Raw genomic sequence first — 24,333 nt, forward strand, 5'->3', positions numbered from 1 at the left:
GAACTCTTTTCCCTGGCTGTTTCTGAGTATAGTAAAGAGTATGCAAAACTGTTGGGCTATTGAAGGAGTAATGTTGAAGAAACAGCAAAGTTTTGTTGCAGGGTTTTATTGTTTTAAATTGCACTGCCTTGATGACTTTTAAGCAGATAAGGTAGTATATAAATGTTAATAATAAATGAAATAATAAATAAATGTGGTGATTTTTTTTGAGAAGCTGAACAGGTCAGGTTCTTCTAAGATGCTGTTGGTATTGTGATTGTGTTGTCTGTTGGACCATTAAGCATGGTGGTGGTCGGAGATTTCCCAGAATAGCTGTATATATTCTTTTCAGCCTAGCTATATATATTCTAAGATCAGCTTGAAAGAGAGGGGAAATTATGTGGTTTTGCACGTCACGAAGTTTGGCAGTAGGAGGTAGAGTTTCCATCCTCTCCCCTATATACAATGTGCAGCTTGAGAAGGGAGATGGTAATAATTGGTGACCAGATTTCGGCCTCTCTCTAAATTCAGACTTGGCATGCCTCTGAATTACCAGTTGCTGGGGGACAGCTGTGGGAGAATGCTATTGCCCTTGTGTCCTGCTTGTGGGCTTCCCATGGGCATCTGGTTGGCTGAACTAGTTAACACCTTTGGACTGATCCAGCTGGGCTTTTCTTATGTTTGTATTATGTCTGTCTATGATACAAAAGTGCATCTCTGTTATGTATAAACAAACCTACTAAAGCAGAACCTCGGCTTTCCTGGCTAGGGTGGCAGAGGCCCCACAGGGGTTGTGCTGCCTGTAAGGTGGCCTGGGACAAAATGACAAGCAGCCCCTCTATTAAGGGGGAGTCTTTAGCCAGGGCGTCAATTATTTATTTATGGATTAAGCTCACCTTTCAGGTAGGGTTGCCATATTCCAGTTTCCCAAATCTGGTCTAATGTGCATTTTAGGCAAATACTGGTGAATGATGCAAATCATGTGATGGGTTGGGAAAGGGTTAAACAACCCCCCTCCCCTGATGATTTCCCACTGCCGAGCAGTGACGGCTGGTGCCCACTGATGCTGGTAGGGCTGAGAAAAGGGGCAGCGGCAGCAAAGCAGTCTTTTGAACCCCAACAGCCAGCAATCCATACCCCAGAAAGGGAAAGATGAGGCACATGAACTTTAAGATTGTATGTGTTAGCATTTGTTAGTTTTATACATGTTAAATTGATTTTAATTTTCTAATATTATTGCTACCCAGTGCAAGCCTTTAGAATATATTGAGTTATAATAACTATATAAATTCTAAGGTATTTATCAGCTAGAAATCCTTAACTCCATTTTCTATTAGGTATCAATTTTCTGTAAGCAACTCTTTTGAGAGGATTACCCTCGTGAAAGGCCCTGGGGGGAAGCACAGGCATGAAGGCATTTGAGCACCCAAAGGGAAGATGGGATCTGGCTTATATCTTGTAGCTCTGGCTGTTTCTGCCTCAAGGTTATAAAGTGCCCAATTTTGCGGGAAGGAGAGGATGCTGCTTTCAGCTCAGCCTGTGTGAAAAGTGTTATCTCTCCCTTCCACCTTTCTTCAAGGATGGGAGGGAGGAGAACTGGAGACTAACACAGTTAGTGTATACAATTGGGGAGGGCTGTCATGCCAGTTGTCTTTGTTCTTGTTTTGTCTTGAAGGGTTCACTTCTGGCATGGCTTATGAGAAGGTCTATACTAAGGTAAGCATAGGTCAGCCTAGGAATGTTTTTGTATTGGGTTTCCAACTGTCTTGTATCTTGTAGTAGTCTCTCAGTAACCCTTTTGGCACTGTAACTTCTGATTCCCCTTTTCCTCTTCTAAACAAACTATCTACATCTTAAAGCTGTGTGTTCTTTCCAGTTTGGGTCAGTGCTAAGTCAAGTGTTACTCTCAGGCTGCTGCTGCGATTTCTGTATTGTCCTTGGCCCTGGGAACCAAGGGAATCTGTTTTGTCCCTGACCCAGCAGAGCTAAGGAGGCTGAGCGAGCCTGGGCTGTGTTTCCGTGACTGAAGGGTTGCCTGAACTCATAAAGCCCACTGACAGGTACCTCTTCCTTCTCATCGATGTCGGAACAAATGAAGGACAAGACGAGGATGAAACTTTTGAAAAGCAAATAGCCAATGTTTCAGGGAAGCATGATATAGTAGTAATGGGGGACTTCAATTTCCCTGATATTTGTTGGGAGACAAATTCTGCAAAACATGGCCCCTCCAGGAAATTCCTGATTTGTGTGGTGGATAACTTCCTCCTACAGAAAGTAGAGGAAGGAACTAGAGGATTGGCTATCCTTGACTTGATCCTAAACAACAGAGATGACTTAGTGGGTAAAGTAGCAGTTACAGGAACTCTGGGGGAAAGCGACCATGTTATACTTGAGTTCATGGTTCTAAAGGAAGCAAAATCCGAGTGTAGTCAAACATGTACCCTGGATTTTAGGAAAGCTGATTTTAATAAACTCAGAACAATGATAAGTAAGGTCCCATGGCAAGCGACTCTAATGAGAAAAGGAATCCAAGATGGGTGGGAGTATTTTAAAAAGGAAATTCTCCAGGCACAATTACCAACAACTCCAACAAGAAGAAAAGGTGGAAGACAACAGAAGAAGCCAATGTGGCTTCACAAAAAGCTAGGGATGTACAAAATTGGCCTTACCTGGCTCTGCCGGGTTCCGCTGGGGGGGGAGGTGCTCCGTCCCTCCCCCCGGAATCCTGGCCAGCCGCTCCGCTCCGCGGGGATTCCGCAAAGCTGCCAGCCAGCTCTGCCAGCAGCCGGACATCCGGCCGCTGGCTAGCAGGGATGCAAATGGCGGCAGCCGTAGCCGCCGCTGTTTGCATCCCTGTGGTCAGCCGTGATAGGCTACGTAAATCTTTACGTAGCCTATCACGTCTGACTTAAAAAACAAAAACAAAAAACGTGCGTATGCAAATGGTGGCGGCTACGGCCACTGCCATTTGTGTTCCTTATTTTGGCCCGTCTTAGTCTACGTAAATATTTACGTAGACTAAGACTGGCCAAAATAAGGAATGCAAATGGCGGCGGCCATAGCCGCCGCCATTTGCGTACGCACTTTATTTATTTATTATTTATTTTTTAAAATATTTACGTAGCCTATCATGTCTTTTTCTTTTTAATACTGGAAATGGTGGCGGTGCCAGCCAGTCAGAAGACCGGCCGCTGCAGCCGCCACCACTGCTGCCGCCAGAGCTGCCGCCGCCCAGAAAATCCACCCCAGGTATGTCTCGTCCCGGGGGGGATCCGCAGGGTGGCAGGGGGGTGGCAGGCCATTCTGCTATGGAGTTTGGGGGGCCGAATGCACTGGCATTCGGCCTCACCGAGATCCGTGGCGGAATTCTCTGCCATCCCTACAAAAAGCTAAGAGATGACCTGAAAACAAAAAAGTACACATATAGGAAGTGGAAAGAAGGCCAAGCAACAAAGGAAGAGTACAGGCAGGTAGCACAGAATTGCAGGGATGGCGTCAGGAAGGCTAAAGCTGAGAACGAGTTGAGGTTAGCGAGAGATGCTAAAAGCAACAAAAAGGCTTTCTTCAGCTACGTACATAGTAAAAGACAGAGGAACGAAATGGTGGCTCAGCTATTAAATAAGGATGGCAAGATGATACATCGCTCAACAACACTACAAGCAAGAAGGATCTTGGAATTGTTGTCGATCACAAGCTGAATATGAGCCAACACTGTGATGTGGCTGCAAAAAAGGCAAATGCTATTTTGGGCTGCATTCATAGAAGCATAGTTTCCAAATCCTGGGAAGTACTAGTTCCCCTCTACTCAGCACTGGTTGGGCCTCATCTGGAGTACTGTGTCCAGTTCTGGGCACCACACTTTAAGAAGGATGCAGACAAGCTGGAGAGGGTTCAGAGGAGGGCAACAAAGATGATCAGAGGACTGGAAACAAAGCCCTATGAAGAGAGACTGAAAGAACTGGGCATGTTTAGCCTGGAGAAGAGAAGACTGAGGGGAGATACGAAAGCGCTTTTAAAGTACTTGAAAGGTTGTCACAGAGAGGAAGGCTGGGATCTCTTCTCGATCATCCCAGAGTGCAGGACACAGAATAATGGACTCAAGTTACAGGAAGCCAGATTCCGGCTGAACATCAGGAAAAGCTTCCTGACTGTTAGAGCAATATGACAATGGAACCAATTCCCTAGGGAGGTGGTGGGCTCTCCCACACTGGAGGCGTTCAAGACGAGGCTGGACAGCCATCTGTCAGGGATGCTCTGACGTGGATTCCTGCATTGAGCAGGGGGTTGGACTCGATGGTCTTGTAGGCCCCTTCCAACCCTACTGTTCTACGATTCTATGATTCCATCTCCTTTCACACATACTGGGTTTCGCTGCCACCAGGACCTTTAAGGCTCAGGCTCAGCCTTTTACTCTATTCTCATGCTGTGAGGACACACACAGACTTTTCTCTATAACCTTGTACTGTTCTCTTTATTACCTTCCTCTTACATAGCAAAGAGCAGAAGGAGTAGGATTTATAAACAAGGAAAGCTTTATTAATTGCAGTAATAAGTTGTTGAATAATAAACAGGTAACTCTTAATGGCTTTATCAATGTTCTCTCATAAACCGTTCTCTAGATCACACTTCACAATTCCCCACAGACCCCCCCCACTCAGTTCTCAGTCCTAATCCTATCTCTATCAAATCATATCCCTCTCTCATCTCTATATCTATCGTATCCTTCACTATCTGCCTCTCACAGCAAAGCACACAGTTTATATAGCTCATACGCTTCACCCCCTTCACTCTCTCAGCCAATCATCACACATACACAAATCCACCATTCGCCCAGTCTCTGATCTGTCTCTCTCTCTCCCTCCCCCCCGCAGAGATACTCACCATAAAATACAGAGATATAACAGGTATACATAACCATAACCATAGACTTATTATATACAGACGTGTAACATCACAGTGACCATTGGACTCCACTGCCTAACTGAAATGTACTGCTGTGAAGAAGAAGAAGAAGAAGAAGAAGAGGAAGAAGAAGAAGAAGAAGAAACAATGGGGACAAGGAGGAAGTGAGGAGGGAGACTGGGAAATACTTGGGCTGTTGTGTGAGAACATGGTAAGAGATTAGAATGGTGCCACACAGGTTAGAGGGCAAGTGTTTTGCAGAAATTGACAGTTCATTCCATCAGGTTATTGTTTACTGATTATTTTTTTGTTTAGCAACGACTTCAATGCCAGTAAATACTTTCAGAAAATTCAACACCATACAGACAAGCTATGATGATTTCCAGAGAAACAAAGCACTGAGGATGGACTTTCAACTGGAGATGTTCATACTAAGTATGATTCTAGATTTGATTGGCATCAAACTGACTTTCTAGATATGCTCTACCATATCCAGAACCATATAATCCCTTGAGATATTTAATCCACTATCATGGATTGTAATTGAAGGCACTCATGTCCAATTTTATTAAAAGTTGGTACCATTTTCCTATTAAATCTCTTAACGTAGCAGATGTTATTACGTACACAGATGTGGTTTTTACATTAGTAGAAGTATAATTATGAAGTAAAGTACAAACAGCATTGCTAATATGAAAGACCATTTCCAATGTGAAATAATAGTCAATTCTGCACTCTCTTGCCATCTTGTTAACCACACATTGAAATCTTAGTATGCTAATACTAAAATCATGTCTGAAAGTTGAGACAAATTAAAATCATATCAAAGTGATACATCCCGTATCAGGCTTGAGGAAAATTCCTGTTCATTACAAAACATGAATGTTAACAGTGAAATCTGGATCTAGTATGTGTTTGAGACTGCAGTGCTGTTCATATCTACCTGAGAGTAAAGCCTATTGAACTCAATGGAACTTAACTGCTGAGTAGATATGTGTAGGGGATTGCACTGTAAATCTGTTCTGAACAGTTAAGATACTACATTGTCAAGATAGTTTTAGAAGGATACTGTTTGGAACTCCTATTGCTGTACTTTAGTAATGAATTGTAGGTTTATTGCCTCCTTTTGGTGAACATATATAAGTAGCAGATTTTTTTTAAAAAAAGAAATAACTTGTATTAATGTCACTAGAAATAAAAATAAGGCATTTCCCAGTTGATAGATTTATTATATTTAAGTGTGTGTGTGTGTGTGTGTGTGTAACTAGCTTACCATTCTTCTAAAATGTCTGTATGCTATGCAGAATTCAGGGACTATGATTTTGCTTTTCTGTATCTTACTCAAAAACATAATTGTCTCTTTCAAAAAAGACTGCATTATTCAGCAGGGTGGACATTGTAAACATATTTTTATAATAATATATATCCTAGTTTTCCATTTCATTTGTCATACCAATAGCTCTTCCTCTCTTTCCTTCCTAATACTCTAGGTAGGCAGTGGTTTGAACTACCCAGTGCTGGAAGCTGAGGAACAAGTAGAGGCACTTTGGCCATCTCTCCTGCACACTTATTTTCTCCAGCTGAATAATCCTTTGCTTTTGGGGGGAACTGTGGTTCGCTTCCACAACTCAGATTCTCAATTCTGCTTCAAGTAAGATTCTGGAGGCCCATAAAGCTATGTTCAGGGCTTTATGTGACCATGTGTCACCTTTAAAAGGTTTTTAACCCATGAGCTGGACTCTACATAACTGGTGGTTGTATACCAGGGTTTTGCTCTGGATCTCTGGTATGTTAATGGTGAGCACATCAGACATGGTAAAGAGCTTAAGAACTCTATTTCTTAAGAACACCAGGCCACATGGCATCTTTCATGTGTACATAGGAAGTGCCTTGTACTGAGTCAGGGCATTGGTCTATCTGGCCCAGTATTGTCACTACTGCCTGGCAGAGACTCTCCGGGGTTACAGGTACGATTTTCCTGCCCTACCTGGAGGTGCCGGGGATCAAACCTAGGACATTCTGCATGTAAAGCATGTAATCTGCCACTGAGCTATGGCAGTGTAAATTCTGTATGCATGCCCAATATCAGTCTGGTCCTGCTAAGCCCAAGGAACCACTGGATTCTGCAAGCTGTAGAGCAGTCATGGTGGACTTGGCACTTTGGCTGTCACACACTCTGATTCAGCAGATGTGTGGCCTTGGCATCTGTACTGGTGATAAGGACAAAGAAAACGTCATACCTATTAAGATGCTAAAAGGAGCAGCGACAGTTATCACTGCAGATGATGAAATACTTGGACTTCTTTGGAAAAAGAAGCTGCGCTGATATTGAACGTACGTACAAAGAAATGGAAAGACAATGAAAGAAGCACTGGTGTCTTCTCTCTTGGAAAGATGATGGACCATATAAGATGGAATAATTTACATGTCTGCTCTGTGATCAAATGGACATAAATGATGAAAAATAATATGGTCTCTTCTATGATCAATATAAAAAGGATGTTCACGGTCACTTTTAGGAGAAGGCTACACACATCACCCTGTTCTGTTTATATATACTCTCATGTTTTTTATCCCCCCCACAACCTATGGCATTGAACTGGTCTATATGAATGTTGGCTGTCATTGAGGCATACTCTAAAATTGACAGGAAACTTATGACATGGGATGGAGGGAGTTTTAGGGGGAGATGCAGGGTTAGAATTCCTATTCAGATTGCTTTGATTGCTTCTCAATGCAATTCGAATGCCATTTTTAAATCATTTCATTTATATTTTTCAAAACACTTAAGGGCATAATCCTATGCATGTTTAGACAGAAAAATGCTCTACAGCTCCCAGCATTCCCCAGCTAGCTTGTATAAACTTGTATAGGATTGCAATCTAATTGCAATCTAAACTTGTATAGGATTGCAATCTAATTTCCTATGTCTTACTTCAAGGTTATATTTGCTCTATGAAAGCTAGGAATGTTGCGAACATTCATTTCCAGCTTCATGTTCAACGATCGTTAGGGATGGCGGAGAATTCCGCCACGGATCCCAGTGAGGCCGAATGCTAGTGCATTCGGCCCCCCGGAATCCGGGGCAGAGCGAAGCCCCCCCCCCCCCGCAAAACGCGCGCGAAACGGAGCCTATCTGGTGCCGTTCGCCGGTAGGTGCTCCTCAAATGGCGGCCACATCGGCGGCCGCCATTCGCCTCCCCAGGAATGCCGTGATAGGCTACGTAAATACTTACGTAGCCTATCACGTCAAAAGGCAGCCACGCAAATGGCATCCCCGCTTCAGCCATGATAGGCTACATAAGTATTTACGTAGCCTATCATGGCTAAAGCAGGGACGCAAATGGCGTAGGGGACGCCATTTGTGTCCCTGCTTTAGCCGTGATAGGCTACATAAATATTTACATAGTCTATCATGAGTAGAGTAGGGACGCAAATGGCATCCCCAACGCAGGACGCCATTTGTGTCCGTAGCAGCCCAGCAGTGGCTGGAGGCCCCGCTGTGGGTTGGCCTGGCTGGCGGCTCCGCCGACTGGCCACAGAGCGGAGCTGGCCAGGCAGGATTCCTGGGGGGAGGAACGGATCGCCTCCCCCCAACTGCGGACCCCAGCGGAGCCAGGTAAGCGGGGTTTCGTACACCCCTAACAATCATCTTGCAGTTCAGTCCCCTGAACTGGAGTTTGCGAACCCTCCCTCTCACCCAGCACTACTCGGCTTGAGTTGAATAATCCCCTGAAGTCTCGGGCGCTATGGCAATCCTGTTCGCTTTCCCCAGCTCTCGCTGAGCAGCTGCTCGACGAACGGCTCCGGTGGCTATCCCTTCTTTTTTTGCGCATTTGCCTCCCGATGTGCGCATCCGGATATATGCGCATTTTCTGTGTGAAAAAAAATTGCGCAGTTGAGTTGCCAGGGTCTTTCTGATTTTGTGCATTTACTTGATTCCATATATGCGCATTTTCTAGGCGAAAAAAATTAATAGCACAGCTGACAGGTCCCTTCTGTTTTTGTGTATTCAATTAATTGAGAAATGCCACAGTCACAGAGAGATCCAGGTGTTGTGGGGGGTGGGGAGATGTCAAGGAGGGGAATAGAAAAAGAGGCGAGCAAGCAAGCCCCTTCCTACCTGAATGACGGTTGTTTCATTCAGATTGAAATGGGCCATTGTCCTCAATTTCTGCCTAACAATTACAAAGTACTATTCCTTAACACTTGCAAGTTGATAGGTGCCAAGCAAGAAGATGTGTGCTATTATGGGGCAAATCTTTCCTAGAACTTAGAATTTTACTCCAACATTTGAGAGAATATGTTCACAAGCAGAAAATACAGAAAGAAAAAGATAGTTCCTTCATTCATAAATCAATATATGCACACATATCTTCGGGCAGTACTTTTCAATAGGGAAATAAATTATTGTTTTACTGTGTGCTTTTTAGTTGTAATATTTGTGAACAGCGGCCCAGAGAGCTTCAGCTATTGGGCGGAATAGAAATGAAATACCCAAATAAATAAATAATAAAAAAGGGCAGTGTGGTCTTGGTCTCTTGGTTGTGGTGGCAATTTGTGTGTTTGTGATTCGGCTTGGCCGCGGTGACCACTGGGCTCTGTGAGAGAACTAAAAGGACAGCCCAAGAAATATGCCCATAATGGTGATACCACTGTCACACTAGCAGGAATTATATACTATATATATATATGGAGAAATGGGAAGTTCCCTTTCCAGCTGCAGCAGGCATGGGGCTAGGCTAGGCTTTGCAGCAGGAGCCAGTGCCTCCTTCCCAGTCATGCAGACTGGAAATGTGCACAAACCTCATTTTCCGCAATTAAGCTTCCGGCAGTTCTGTCAGTCGTGGTGAAATGTGGACAAACCTCATTTCTGTATTTCTGCTTCTTGCATTTCTGTGTGTCTGTTGCAATGTGGAAGCCATCAGAACGCCCCCCACAAGGGTCCCGATGTCTCATAGGAAACAGCTGGAAGACCTTCATGAGTAGGAAGAATTGCCGGGCAGGGCTGGAGTTTCTTGTGGCCCACTGAATGTGCAGTGCATTTTTAAAAAGCTCTCCTTTTTTTCTCATTTCTCGTTATGATTTAACTGGAGCTGTACATATTGGAATACCATTGTGTGAGGAATTTAACCAACAACACATCCCAATATTGATAAGAGAAGACAGAAATGTGCCTTTTCTGCACAGCAAGAATTACTCCAACCCTCCCACCTATATGTTCTGAAAAGTATTCTCCTCGCCAATAACAAATAGTCTGATTGCTGCTGGAATGGGTATTTGGGTACCATGGCATCTCACAAACATACAATGCATTCCTGAAAGAAGGAAGAGTACAGGGGCCCTATGGCATTTTCTCTCTCAACATACTCTGAGAGGCAGTGCTTCCAACTAGCTATATTTTTACAAGGGGCAATTCCTCCACATTTGCATGAAGAATACACTACACAATGGAGAGTGTGCATGTGGATGGCGGGGACATGCTATTTGAACACCAGTTTCACTTGTATGGCTGGCTCTGTGATGACATCCCAGTGTAGACAGGAAAGATTGCAGGTGTGGGAAGAGAGCCCAGGACAAACCAAGGAGCACAGTTATACTAATACCATTTCCAACCTGACTCTTATTGCACTGGGATGACTGCAGTGACTTACACCGTTGCTTGCTAGGTATAGAGAAGGAAAGGCACCTCTTCCATTCAGACACAGCAGCATGCCCCCTCCCCCCTGCCCTTTCCACAGCCAGGCATATGAATGAATATCTGACTGACCATAGTCAATAGACATTCAGTTATATCCCCAGGCAGTCAGCTAAAGAGAATGAAGGAGGTACTCAGTCACCTGCCCCAGCCTGTCCTTTATCATGGAAATGCATTCTTAAAACAAGGGAGAGGTGATTTTGCTTGTTGCCCTCATTTACCAGATGATCAGTATTGCTGATTTCTGAGTGAGTGGGTCTTCCCATGTTCAGCCCTATGAGGTTGGTTGGGCTGAGAGTCTGTGACTGGCCCAAAGTCACCCAGTGAGCTTCCATGGCCAAGTGGGGACTAGAAGTTCTAGAACCCGGGTCTCCTGACTCCTAGTCCAACACTCTAGCCACTACACCACGCTGGCTCTCCAAGTGATTGAGAGGATCATGGTGGGGGAGGCTGTGCCAGGTGAACCCAGATGAATCAGCTCTTGGTGCTGCTGCTGCCCCAGGCAACCTCAGAGATGATCGAGGCCAACTGCACCCTCAGTTTGAAAAGGGACAAAATGAGCCCATAGAGTTATTACAGGCCAGGAGCCCTCCTCCCCTTAGCAGGGTCATGTCTCTCTCTGCATCATCAACATCATTTCTACCAGAGATCAGCTTTTAATTTAAGCAAGCCTCCTCCTAGCAGAAGCCAATGTGGCTTCTCAAAAAGCTTAGAGATGACCTGAAAACAAAAAAATACACATATCGGAAGTGGAAGGAAGGCCAAGCGGCAAAGGAAGAGTACAGGCAGGTAGCACAGAACTGCAGGGATGGAGTCAGGAAGGCTAAAGCTGAGAACGAGCTGATGTTAGTGAGGGATGCTAAAAGCAACAAAAAAGCTTTCTTCAGCTACATGCATAGTAAAATTCAGAAGAAAGAAATGATGGTTCAGCTATTAAATAAGGATGGCAAAATGATAACAGATGATGACAAAGAAAAGGTGGAAGTGCCCAATCCTACTTTAGCTCAGTCTCCTCCCAAAAGAGGGTCTATGACCCCCCCTGGCAAAGGTGAGGTATAGGCTGAAGGGGCAGGATTGCAGCTTCAGATCGATAGGCATATGGTCAAGGAACACCTAATTACTTTGAATGAGTTCAAATCTCCATGGCCAGATGAACTGCTCCCATGAGTAATAAAGGGACTAGCAGAAGAACTCTCAGAACCACTGTCTATTCTCTTTGAGAAATCTGGAGGACGGGGGAATGCTGATCAAATTTGCAGATGACACTAAATTGGGCGGGCTAGCTAATACTTTAGAAGACAGAAAACAACAGAATGAAATTTAATAGGGATAAAAAGCCAAGTTCTGTAGCCTGAAGCCTACACACACAGAGAGAAGGAAAAGTAGGGGTGGAGAGAAAGCTACAATTTGTAAGAGCCCCCTCCCTACAAACAAAAGCAATATATTTTCTTGGCTGAAGCCCTCTTCTGCAGACAGGAGCTAGTGTGCATTGCAACCCACACATCCTCTAGACCAGAAGTATTCCGTTTCCTTAGAGCAACAGAAGAACCTCTTCCCAAAATTCCCATGTCCGCAAATCTGCGACAGCACTGAACTCACCTGACCCACACACACACCCAGCATATAATTGTGCACATTCTCAGACAACAAAGGACTCAAGTGCCCAGTGTTCTGGAGGCTCCTTGTCAAATGTCAGTGCACTAGCAAAACAAAGGAGAGGAGAATAAGTGCAGCAGGCAGAATCAATGCGTGAGTCATAGAGATTGTTCAACTGGGAAACACAGGGACCTGCCTCACAGTCACATCATCAGCTTCTTCTTTTTGCTGGGGGGATGGGGTGTCTGTGTCAGCAGCAGGGCAGGCACTCCAGGCAGGCACTGGCTGGCAGAAAGGCAGGCAGACTAGAGAGGGAACAGACTTGGGAGACAGAGGCATAATGGAGTACTTCAGGATCAATACCCTCAGTAATAAAGTTAGCTGGTCCATCTGTCCAATCGGGGAAAAAAATTAGCACATCACAGCAACAACTCAACTCTCCTCATGTTCCCTCCTCCTCAAAATTACTGCAATGGCAAATGGATGATTGAGCAATACTGTATACAAATGTTGTGCAGATGTAGGTGAAAGTGCACATTTAAGAGATTTAAAAGTGCGCAATTTCGAGGAAGATGTGTGTGCACATCCCCTTTTGTGCATATAAATGACCGAGTAAAAAAAAAAATTGACAAAGCTGCAACCAGTTCATGGGGCGATTGACAGTAATCGTCGCTCGCTGAGTGCTTCGTCGAACAGGAGGAGAAGCGAGCAGCGGGGAGTTCTCACATCCCTAAATGAATGCATTGTTTTCTTTCCCCCCCTGTTTTTTATTTTTATTTTTACAATGCTGACAAAAGTATATAAAAGTACGCAAACAAATAATAAGACCAAGTATTATCAACAATTTAAACAATAGAGAGTATAATCAAATTCACCAACAAAACCGGCAAATGTCATGAGGTTCCCAATAACACAAAAGGCTGCACATTCTCTTGATTCTTGTTACACCGATGCATTACAAATAAGGACCACTTTTCAATAAAACTATTATTTTGTTGTCTTCCCTCCCTAACCCTTACTTTGTTAGTTAACTTAACCATATATATTATTTCTCATAATTTGGTAATCCAATCGTCAATTGTGGGGGCTTTTGGTTTTTTCCAGTTTGCTGATACCAGCTTTCTGGCGGCTGTTAATAAATGCACTATCATCTCTATGTCAGATAGAACAACTTCCTTTACATAACCAAATAGAATAACTATTGAATCTAATGGCAGTCTATACCCTGATATAATTTCAATTTCATCTACTATCTTTAGCCAATAGTCCTTAATCATTGGGCAAAACCAAAAAACATGGGCCATATCTGCATTAGGCATTTTACATCTCCAGCACTTGTTACCAACCTTATGATAAATACAGTTAAACCTCGCAGGCGTTAAATACCAGCGGAAAATAAATTTGAAAAATTTATTTCAGATTTGTGCTAATAGTCTGCTGTGATATATAATTCCAGATCCAAGTCCAGGTGCTTACTGGAATCAGACAAGTTAGTTCTCTTTCCCAGCTTTTCTGCTAATTGTTAATTGTAAGATCTAAATCTAAGAGAACCTTATAGAGCTTACTTAATAGATTTTCCTGATTCTGTATCATCAAAATTTCAAAAGTGGTTTTTTTCTGAAGAGGTCCAGATTTCCATAGTAACGTTAAGGCCATGCTTCTAAGCTGTAGATACTGAAAAAATAAAGGTTGGGAGTATTGCATTTCATTCCATATTTGTTCATATGATTTAAATGTTCCCTTGTCTATAAGTGCGGTTATTTCTATTAGCCCATGACTGTACCATAAAGATAGATTGCCTAACTGCATTTCATCTGTCATCTCTTCGTTATACGTAATAGCTGTTAATGAAGATAAACCCGGACTTAATACTCTTTTATGAAAACATTATTTTCTGATTGAAGCATTGTGTATCAGTAAACCAACTGTTTTGTTTCAGTTAAATCTTGAGTCTGGATTCCTTGCCACTGGTTATGCTTAACTCCCTGACTTACTAGGTTGCAAAGGTATGAATTCGAACTCAGTTTAGACCACCAGATTAACCCCCAGTATCCAGTAGTGTAGTGGCAAATTCAGAAGTGCAGGGTCCCTTTGTGACAGTCACAGCCACGCCCCCTTCTAAGATTGTACAACGTTATAAGATATACAGCCTTCAACTGGGATCCAAAAGCAGTGCAGCTGAGAGTAAGGCAGTGATATTTTAATTGGGCATCTGAGAAAAAAATGCAGGGGTGTTAACATCTTTTTCACCCACTCTCTCGAACACAAACATTTTGGGTTTTCAAAATGTGAAACTCTATGGAAGCTTCACCCTCTCAACCCAGCCCTCATGGACAGATCCCTTCTCATTTAAACAGCCCCCTTGCACACTCCCTTAGTGCCCCAACATTACCCATTATCCTTCCCTAAGCTCCTTCACTATATCTCTCCCCTCCCCCAACAGAAACATCCACACACCCAGCTGGATTGAACCTCACCCCCCTTCTTTCTCCCCTCCCCCAACTGATTTTTTTCTGTTCCCCTTCCCTCCGCCAGGGTTTGTTTGCCCAGGTACATGCCAAGCTTGTACCAAAAAGCGTAGCTGGCAGAGCAGGTTGCATTTGGCAATTCCGCTTACTGTAGAAATTTATGGTCAAGAATTAACAGTGCAATCCAGTGGGTGTTTATTTGGAATTAAATTTACAGAGATCTTGGGAAGGCAGCTAAGGCTGAAGTCCTATGCACACTTCCCTGGGAGAAAGCCCAATTGGCAGTTGAACATAGTGGGACTGACTTCTGAGTAAACATGCATAGGGTTGTGTGATAAATCCTAAAAACTGGCACAAACTGACTCTTACAAGGAATATTAATAATTCAATAGCTGAACAAGAGATTATCTTGCTTCTCATTTGCACCACCCATCTGCCTTCCTCTTTTTCATGTTCATCAAGATGTGAAAGAAACTTTTCCATAACATTTCTCCAGCCCCTCCCCCCCGCCCAGGCCAACACTGTAAAGCACAAAAAGGCACCAATCCTAAACACACTTACTGGGGGAGGTGGTGTATTGCTGTGGCCCTGTTTTCCTTTCCTGCCCTGGGATTGTGGGAGTGGGATAGGATGGTGCTCTAGCTGGCTCTGGCTGCTGGTACTGGGGTATAGTTTGGAGAACTGCCAAGAACACATTTAAGCATCAGGAGTTTTAAGGGTGATGCAGTAAAGAGGCCCTCCCTCCCACCATAAACAAACCTCAGTTAAGGGTATGTAAATCAGCTTTATGTGTGTTTTTCAGTAAAAGGTACAAAACAATGGGAGCATATTTTCAAGAGGAGGACAAGGGTCTAGGCCATTCACATCTCCACACCCTGACTTCCTAAAGGCACATTATATGTAAATGGTGTGAGGAAAAAGGAGAACATAATAATGACAATAATAACTTGTATAATCAAAAATTAAGTTTCAAACAGCTATGTAATTTTAGATTACAAATTAAATTTAAATTTAGATTGTAAGCTTCTAGGGGCAGAGACCTGACTTTTTGCTTAAGATTTTCTGTAAGGTACCACATACATTGTAAAAACCAAAGTCTGTGCATCTTCTGGAAGCAGGTGAAGACATGTTTTATTCAAACTTTCTTTTGGTGACCAGCAACAGGGAAAGATAAAGTAGATTGATTAGCATATTGTTACCAGCCCTGAACTGTTGGGATGAAGTCGATTATACATCCAATCGATCAATTAAATAACTAATACATCAGATATGGACAACAGTGATGATGCATTTTTTTTTGTACCTCAGATAAAATAGTAACCCTATCATATGGATAGAATAAAGCCTCATGGCCATGGGGCTTACTCTCAAGTATGGGGGCTTACTCTCAAGTAAGCACAAAGCAAATATATGGAGGAAATGAGCGTGTGTGTGTGTGGAGAGGGTCAACAAAAGAAAAGCTGCTTTACTTAACAAATTTATTTAAAGACTGTCAGGGTTGCTGGTAATGTGCACTTTAGGCCCTCACCCACTGCAAGAACAGCCAAGAAGAAATGCAGCACAGGAGGCTGCAGCCTTCCCCAATCTGGCACCCTCCAGATTTGCTGGACAACAACTCCCATAGGCTCCAGGCAGCATATTGGCTATGCTGGCTGGGAGGGGGGATGATAGGATTTGCAGTCCAACACATCTGGAGGGCATAAAGTTGGGAACGGCTAGGTGAGAGACGCAATGGAGAAGTTCTGCAGCCCCTGCCCAGAGCTGTGCAGGCTGTGTGCAGGCAAGTGAGGTGGCCGATATCCACATTGTGTCTTCTCAGAAGTAAGCAAATAGATTTCAATGGGGTTTATTCCCAGGTATTTATTATCATTTTAATTTAATTTTTAAAAAATTATTTTCATTTATTTTTCTCTCATATAGACTTCCTTTTTCTTCTCTCTGCTCTCCCCCCCAGACCCCCCCCACACCACTGCCACTGCTGCTGCTGCCATCCCCCCCCCCCACAAACTGACTGAGCTGACCTATCTGAGTCTGATGTTGGCCAGCGTGTTCTGGGGCTCAGGGCACGTCGTGTCTTTCGCTGCAGCAGCCCATGCATGCTGGATTGCCATCGCTCTACAACTGGCTGGGCTTGCAGTGGGCATGGGATTGACGATCAGGATCAGCATCTCCAGCAACCAACTTAGCCTGGCCCATGTGCTCCCATCCTCCCCCAAAACCGGATGGCGACGGCGCAGTCTCAGGCACGGCAGGCAGCTACTCCATCTCTCCCTCTTGGAGTGAGAGAAGGCAGGCTGCAAGAGAGGGCAAATTAACCCTTTGCCGGGTGAGGCTGCTCCCCCCTCCCATGCTCCTGCTGCTGCCATGGCCAGCAGCAGCAGCAGCAGCAGCCCTGAATGGGTGGCTGGTGCTGCAGACGACGAGGGCAGCAATGGGCATGCAGGCATGGAGTGGGGATGGGTGGAGAAGCCAAGAGCTGAGGAGGAGACAAGAGGAGGCTGCAGAGCTCCCTCAGGCTCCCTCTCTCACCCCCTTTCTCTGGCCGGCTCCACATGTTAGATGAGAGGCAGCTGCCAGCCGCCCACACTCCCTTCCTCTGCTCCCTCTTCCTCCCCTAGCAGACTGTGACCCAGCTGGGGGCTGGCTTCAATAAAAGTTCAGGAGCAAAGCCCTGGCACAACCTGCCGCCACTACACCCCTGCCAGTATCTCATTTAAATCAGGCCTTAGGCTGTATTTCCACCAGCGATTTACTCCAACCTGGCTGTGCAGTGAGGTCTCTGTTTCCATGATGTCGTGGCCATTCAGCACCAGCTCCACACTGTATCGCTGAAAAACCGTTTCTTCTGAGACTGCTAATAGTCCTATATAAACTTTTCCAGCTTACCGCAGCTCCATTACTGACCTGTTTCCACAATCACACTGGGTCCAGTATCAATAGTCCTGCCCATTGGGCATATAGCCCAGCCATTGTGAGTGTGTCGCTCTGACATCAATGACCCAACCCTTTCCCTCCCTGTTTTCCAGAAGTTTCATCGCCATTTTGGAGCAGGATGCCAAGGGATCAACTTTTAAAAGAAACATCATTGAAAATAAGCACCACACACAGCTCATGACCCCAGAGAAGAGGTGTTTTCTCCCATTATGCTGAATGAGGCTTGCCCTCTCAATGACCACAGAAATAACAGAGAAGCCCCTCAACTGACACAGCCCATATCAAAGCTCAATTCCTTAAATGAGATTAAGCGCAATCTCGAGGCTTCAGGTCCATTGCCTTAGGACATAACTCCTTCATAGCTTCCCTACAGATATTCTGCATGTTAAAATGGGGCTGGTTTTGGTCTCTTTCCCACAACAAACCCATTAGTGTTTCCTCAGAAGTAACTCCCAATGCAGTGGATGAGGCTGAGATTCCCCCTCAATTGAAATGGCACTCATTAAAGCTGCGCTCAATATGCCAACAAATTTGGAACACTCAACAGTGGCCGCAAGACTGGAAAAGGTCAGTTTACATTCCAGTTCCAAAGAAGGGCAATGCCAAAGAGTGTTCAAACTACCGTACAATTGTGCTCATTTCACATGCCAGGAAGGTTATGCTCAAAATCCTACAAGTTAGGCTTCAGCAGTATGTGAACCGAGAACTACCTGAAGTACAAGCTGGGTTTCGAAGAGGCAGAGGAACTAGAGATCAAATCGCCAACATTCGCTGGATCATGGAGAAAGCAAGAGAATTCCAGAAAAACATCTATTTCTGCTTCATTGACTATGCTAAAGCCTTTGATTGTGTGGATCACAACAAGACCCTGATGCTGGGAAAGATTGAAGGCAAAAGGAGAAGGGGACGGCAGAGGATGAGATGGCTAGATAGCATCACCGATGCAATTAATATGAACCTGAGCACATTCCAGGAGAGAGCGGAGGACAGGAAGGCCTGGCGTGCTATGGTCCATGGGGTCACAAAGAGACGGACACGACTGAACGACTGAACAACAACAACACAGCTGAGGAGGCGGGAACACTGATGAGATCATCAGACCCAGCCCAGAATCCCCCCAGCCATCTAGAAAATAATTTGATCAGAGCTCAGTGGAAACAGTACAGAGCCCCAGAGTACAGAGCCCCAGAGAAACAGTACAGAGTTTTGTAAACTATCACATTCTAATATAATACTGAACTCAGATTCAGTAATCTCAATGAATCTTCCATGAAGAAACTAGGGAAGCTTCCCTCATAAGTAACAGTTCAGGTAAAGTTGGCCCAACATAAAATAGTGTTATGGGATGGGGGATTGAGCTTGATGATTTCTTGGGATCCTTTCCAATACTGTGATTGTATTAAGGGTGGAATCTGTTAAACTGTTTGAACCAACAGAATTTGTTACAGAGATTGCAGGTAAATGGCCCACAATGGGCTGCTTTACACTGGGCTTTTATCCCGCAATTGAGATTGCTCCTTCACGGAAGTTTGCGGGCTCTTTACATGACGCCGTGACCCTCCTGCACTAAATGCCCTTTGTTCCGTTTTTAAATAGATTGCAGATAATGAGCTATCAAATTACCCGGTTGTGTTCCGCTTCAGTTTCCTCCATCAAAAGAGTTAAAGCAGCAAGAAGAGGAGCAAGATCAATGAAAGATAGTGGAAGACTCAGATGCGGGGGAAAAGGAGTGGGGGAGGGGAGCGCATGTAAAGGGAGTCAGTTGTGATCCTGCATTTAAAACAGAAGCAGAAAGTCCTGTTTAGATGCAGGATTTTAGGCTGGTGTAGAAATGCCCAATAACTAGGGAACTGACAGGGGGTGATTTATTTCTTTATTTCTTTACAATGCACAAGGAGGGGAAGATTAATCCCCCCCCTGAACTTTCCTGAAAAAAACAATCACTCTATCCTGTGGCAAATATCAGTAGTAAAAGGATTCATTAGAACCTATGGGATTAAAAACAAAACAAAACACCAACTATCACTATTTGGAGTGGCAGTTGTGATTTTCTCTCTCTCTTGAGAACAGCAGGAGAGGGGAGGATTAAATCCCTCCCTCCCCCAATACATTGTGGTCTCAGCCTGGATGCATTTGTCCTCTTTTGTCAGAAGGCAACAGTGGAACTTGCTTGCTACCAGTGCCTCAGTACAAACATCACACACACATACACACACACAATCTCCTCCTGGGTTCTACTCTTGTGGCTTTGCAATAGCAAACAGCCCAGTCTTCTGAGAAACTAGTACTATGGCTGAACCTACACATAGCAGTTATACTGTTACCATACCGTTATCATAACTATTGGAACACATGACACCAATGCGCACCAATAGGTATGATAACGGTAAGATAACAGTATTACTGCTATGTGTAGATTCAGCCTATGCAATGATAATAAAAGCCATTCCAACTTCTCCCAGAGAAATCAGTGGCTGTAGCAAGCATCAAAGAACCTTATTTTAACGAGCGAGATTAAAGTTTCTCCATATCCGTGTAACTGCTGATTGTGCTTGAAGCATAACAATAATCAGACACTTGTTGTGCTTCAAACACAGACACTTTTTCTGAAGTTTTTGTTCAAAAGAATACGTATCTACTTGAAGCTTTTAAATCTGTCATGAAGTTCGAGAAGAATCTCTGAAAGGGTCTGAAATCTACTTGTTGCCCTTCTGTATTAAAATGTATGTCCTTCTGCTTTTGCAACCCAGTTCTCTGAGTGGTGAGAACTCCAGGGGTGCAAGCACTTCACCCAAGTCTTTCGTTTCCTTGGAATTTATTTTTTTATTTAAAACATTTCTATCCTGCCCCATATCATTAAATTCTCAGGTTGAGATTGGAATGCTACCAATCAAAAGGCATTGTGCAGCTCAGTGGAGGCGGGTAGCTCCGATTTCGGTAGGGCTGTGAATCCATTCAGGGTTTCAGTCAGAACCAGCCAGGACTCTTAAGGAACTAAAGGTGCTGAACCCTATCCCTAAAAAAAGGGCTCAGCTGCCACTGACATTTTGGTTCAAGCACTTCTGAGCAGGCTTCAATGTTCTTGTCAATTTCCTCCTGCCTTCTCTTATAGCAACTGCTATCTGTTCCTCCACACTTGCAAAGGAGTGGTTTTTTTTTTAAATTGCAAACATGTTAGGGACACTCTCTGGTGTCCTTTTGTCATGACTCCTGTTGTTGTTGTTGTTCAGCCGTTCAGTCCTGTCCGACTCTTCGTGACCCCATGGACCATAGCACGCCAGGCCTTCCTGTCCTCCGCTCTCTCCCGGAGTGTGCTCAAGTTCATATTCATTGCATCGGTGATGCTATCTAGCCAACTCATCCTCTGCCGTCCCCTTCTCCTTTTGCCTTCAGTCTTTCCCAGCATCAGGGTCTTTTCCAGAGAGTTTTCTCTTCGCATTAGGTGGCCAAAATATTTGAGCTTCAGCTTCAGTATCTGTCCTTCCAGTGAGCACTCAGGGTTGATTTCCTTTAGGATTGACTGATTTGACCTCCTTGCAGTCCAGGGGACTCGTAAGAGTCTTCTCCAGCACCACAGTTCGAAAGCATCAATTCTTCAGCGCTCAGCCTTCCTTATAGTCCAGCTCTCACAGCCATACATTACTACTGGGAAAACCATAGCTTTGATTAGACGGACCTTTGTCGGCAAGGTGATGTCTCTGCTTCTTACTATGCTGTCTAGGTTTGCCATAGCTTTCCTCCCAAGGAGCAAGCGTCTTTTAATTTCATGGCTACAGTCACCATCTGCGGTGATCTTGGAGCCCAAGAAAGTAAAATCTGTCACTGCTTCCATTTCTTCCCCTTCTATATGCCAGGAAGTGATAGGGCCAGATGCCATGATCTTCGTTTTTTTAATGTTGAGTTTCAAACCAGCTTTTGCACTCTCCTCTTTCACCCTCAACAAGAGGCTCTTTAGATCCTCTTTGCTTTCTGCCATTAGGGTGGTATCGTCTGCATATCGGAGGTTGTTGATAATTCTCCCAGCAATCTTAATTCCGACCTGTGATTCATCCAACCCGGCGTTTCTCATGATGTACTCTGCATATAAGTTAAATAAGCAGGGTGACAATATGCAGCCTTGTCGTACTCCTTTCCCAATTTTGAACTACTCGGTTGTTCCATGCCCAGTTCTTACTGTTGCTTCTTGACCCTCGTACAGGTTTCTCAGGAGACAGGTAAGGTGGTCTGGTACTCCCATCACTTTAAGAATTTGCCACAGTTTGTTGTGATCCACACAATCAAAGGCTTTAGTGTAGTCAATGAAGCAGAAATAGACGTTTTTCTGGAATTCTCTTGCTTTCTCCATGATGCAGCGAATGTTGGCGATTTGATCTCTAGTTCCTCTGCCTCTTCAAAACCCAGCTTGTACTTCCGGTAGTTCTCGGTTCGCATACTGCTGAAGCCTAGCTTGTAGGATTTTGAGCATCACCTTGCTGGCATGTGAAATGAGCGCAATTGTGTGGTAGTTTGAGCACTCTTTGGTGTTGCCCTTCTTTGGAATTGGAATGTAAACTGACCTTTTCCAGTCTTGTGGCCATTGTTGAGTGTTCCAAATTTGTTGGCATATTGAATGCAGCACTTTAACAGCATCATCTTTTAGGATTTTAAATAGCTCAGCTGGAATACTGTCATCTCCACTAGCTTTGTTGTTACTAATGCTTCCTAAGGCCCACTTGACTTCACTCTCTGGGATGTCCGGCTCAAGTTCAGTGACCGCACTATCATGGCTATCAGGGACATTCAGATCTTTCCTGTATAGTTCTTCTGTGTATTCTTTCCACCTCTTCTTAATCTCATCTGCTTCTGTTAGGTCCCTGCCTTCTTTGTCCTTTATCATGCCCATCTTTGCACAAAACTCCGATTTTCTTGAAGAGATCTCTAGTCTTTCCCATTCTGTTGTTTTCCTCGATTTCTTTGCATTGTTCATTTAAGAAGGCCTTCTTGTCTCTCCTTGCTATTCTCTGGAACTCTGCATTCAGTTGGATATATCTTCCCCTTTCTCCTTTGCTTTTCGCTTCCTTTCTTTCCTCAGCTACTTGGAAAGCCTCCTCAGACAGCCACTTGGCTTTCTTGCATTTCTTTTTCTTTGGGATGGATTGAGTTGCTGCCTCCTGAACAATGTTATGGACCTCCGTCCATATTTCCTCAGGCACTCTGTCTATCAGGTCAAATCCCTGAAATCTATTCTTCACCTCCACTGTATATTCATGAGGGATATGATTTAGGTCATACCTGAATGGTTTAGTGGTTTTCCCTACGTTCTTCAATTTAAGCTGAAATTTTGCAACAAGAAGCTCATGATCGGAGCCACAGTCAGCTCCAGGTCTTGTTTTTACTGACTGTATAGAGCTTCTCCATCTTTGGCTGCAAAGGACATAATCAATCTGATTTCGATATTGACCATCTGGTGATGTCCATGTGTAGAGTCGTCTCTTGTGCTGTTGGAAAAGAGTGTTAGCTATGATAAGCGTGTTCTCTCTGGTAAAACTCTATTAGCTTTTGTCCTGCTTCATTTTGTACACCAAGGCCATGCCTGCCTGTTATCCCAGTGATTTCTTGACTTCCTACTTTAGCATTCCAATCCCCTATGATGAAGAGGACATCTTTTTTTGGTGTTAGTTCTAGAAGGTGTTGTAGGTCTTCACAGAATCGATCAACCTCAGCTTCTTCGGCATCAGTGGTTGGGGCATAGACTTGAATTACTGTGATGTTGAATGGTTTGCCTTGGATTCGTACTGAGATCATTCTATCGTTTTTAAGATTGTACCCCAGTACTGCTTTTCCCACCCTTTTGTTGACTATGAGCGCTACTCCATTTCTTCTAAGGGATTCTTGCCCACAATAGTAGATATGATGGTCACCTGAATTAAATTCACCCATGCCTGTCCATTTTAGTTCGCTGATTCCCAAGATGTTCAATCTTGCCATCTCATGTTTGACCACCTCCAGCTTACCTTGATTCCTTGATCTGACATTCCAGGTTCTTAAACAATATTGTTCTTTACAGCATCGGATTTTCTTTTCACCACCAGACACATCCACAGCAGAGTGTCCTTTCGGCTTTGGCTCAGCCACTTCACTCTTTCTGGCACTACTTGGAAATTCCCTCTTCTCTTCCCCAGTAGTATATTGGACACCTTCCGACCTGAGGGGCTCATCTTCCGGCGTCATCTCTTTTAGCCTTGTGATACGTTCCATGGGGTTTTCTTGGCAAGAATACTGGAGTGGGTTGCCATTTCCTTCTCCAGTGGACCACATTTTGTCAGAACTCTCTGCCATGACCTGTCCATCTTGGGTGGCCCTGCATGGCATAGGGAAAAAATTATCCTGATGCTGAGAAGGGATGAGGGAGAATGACAGCTGAAGCAACCCCAGTAGTAACTGCTAAACAAAGGAGCCATGAAAAGGGTGTAGGGCAGCGGTTCTCAACCTGTGGGTCGCGACCTCTTTGGGGGTCGAACGACCCTTTCACAGGGGTTGCCTAAGACCATCGGTCCTTAGGACCTAAGGCATGCTGCTGGCGGCCGCGGCCCTGGAGGTGGCCGTCGCCGCGGGGCTCGGCAGCGCCCCCTTGTGCTGCCGCCGAGGCTTTCTTTCTCCCCCTCAGCCTGAGCGCGAAGAGGGGCAAAGCCTGTCGCCGTCCGCCCCTGCTCATCTCGCCCTCGCTCATCTCCCTCCTCTCTGGCTGTTGCCTGAGCCGAAGGGGAGGAGTTTGCG

The sequence above is a fragment of the Heloderma suspectum genome, chromosome 3, assembly GCF_057233095.1.
Source record: "Heloderma suspectum isolate Gila_16-S chromosome 3, 16-S_ref, whole genome shotgun sequence".
Classification (NCBI taxonomy): Eukaryota; Metazoa; Chordata; class Lepidosauria; order Squamata; family Helodermatidae; genus Heloderma; species Heloderma suspectum.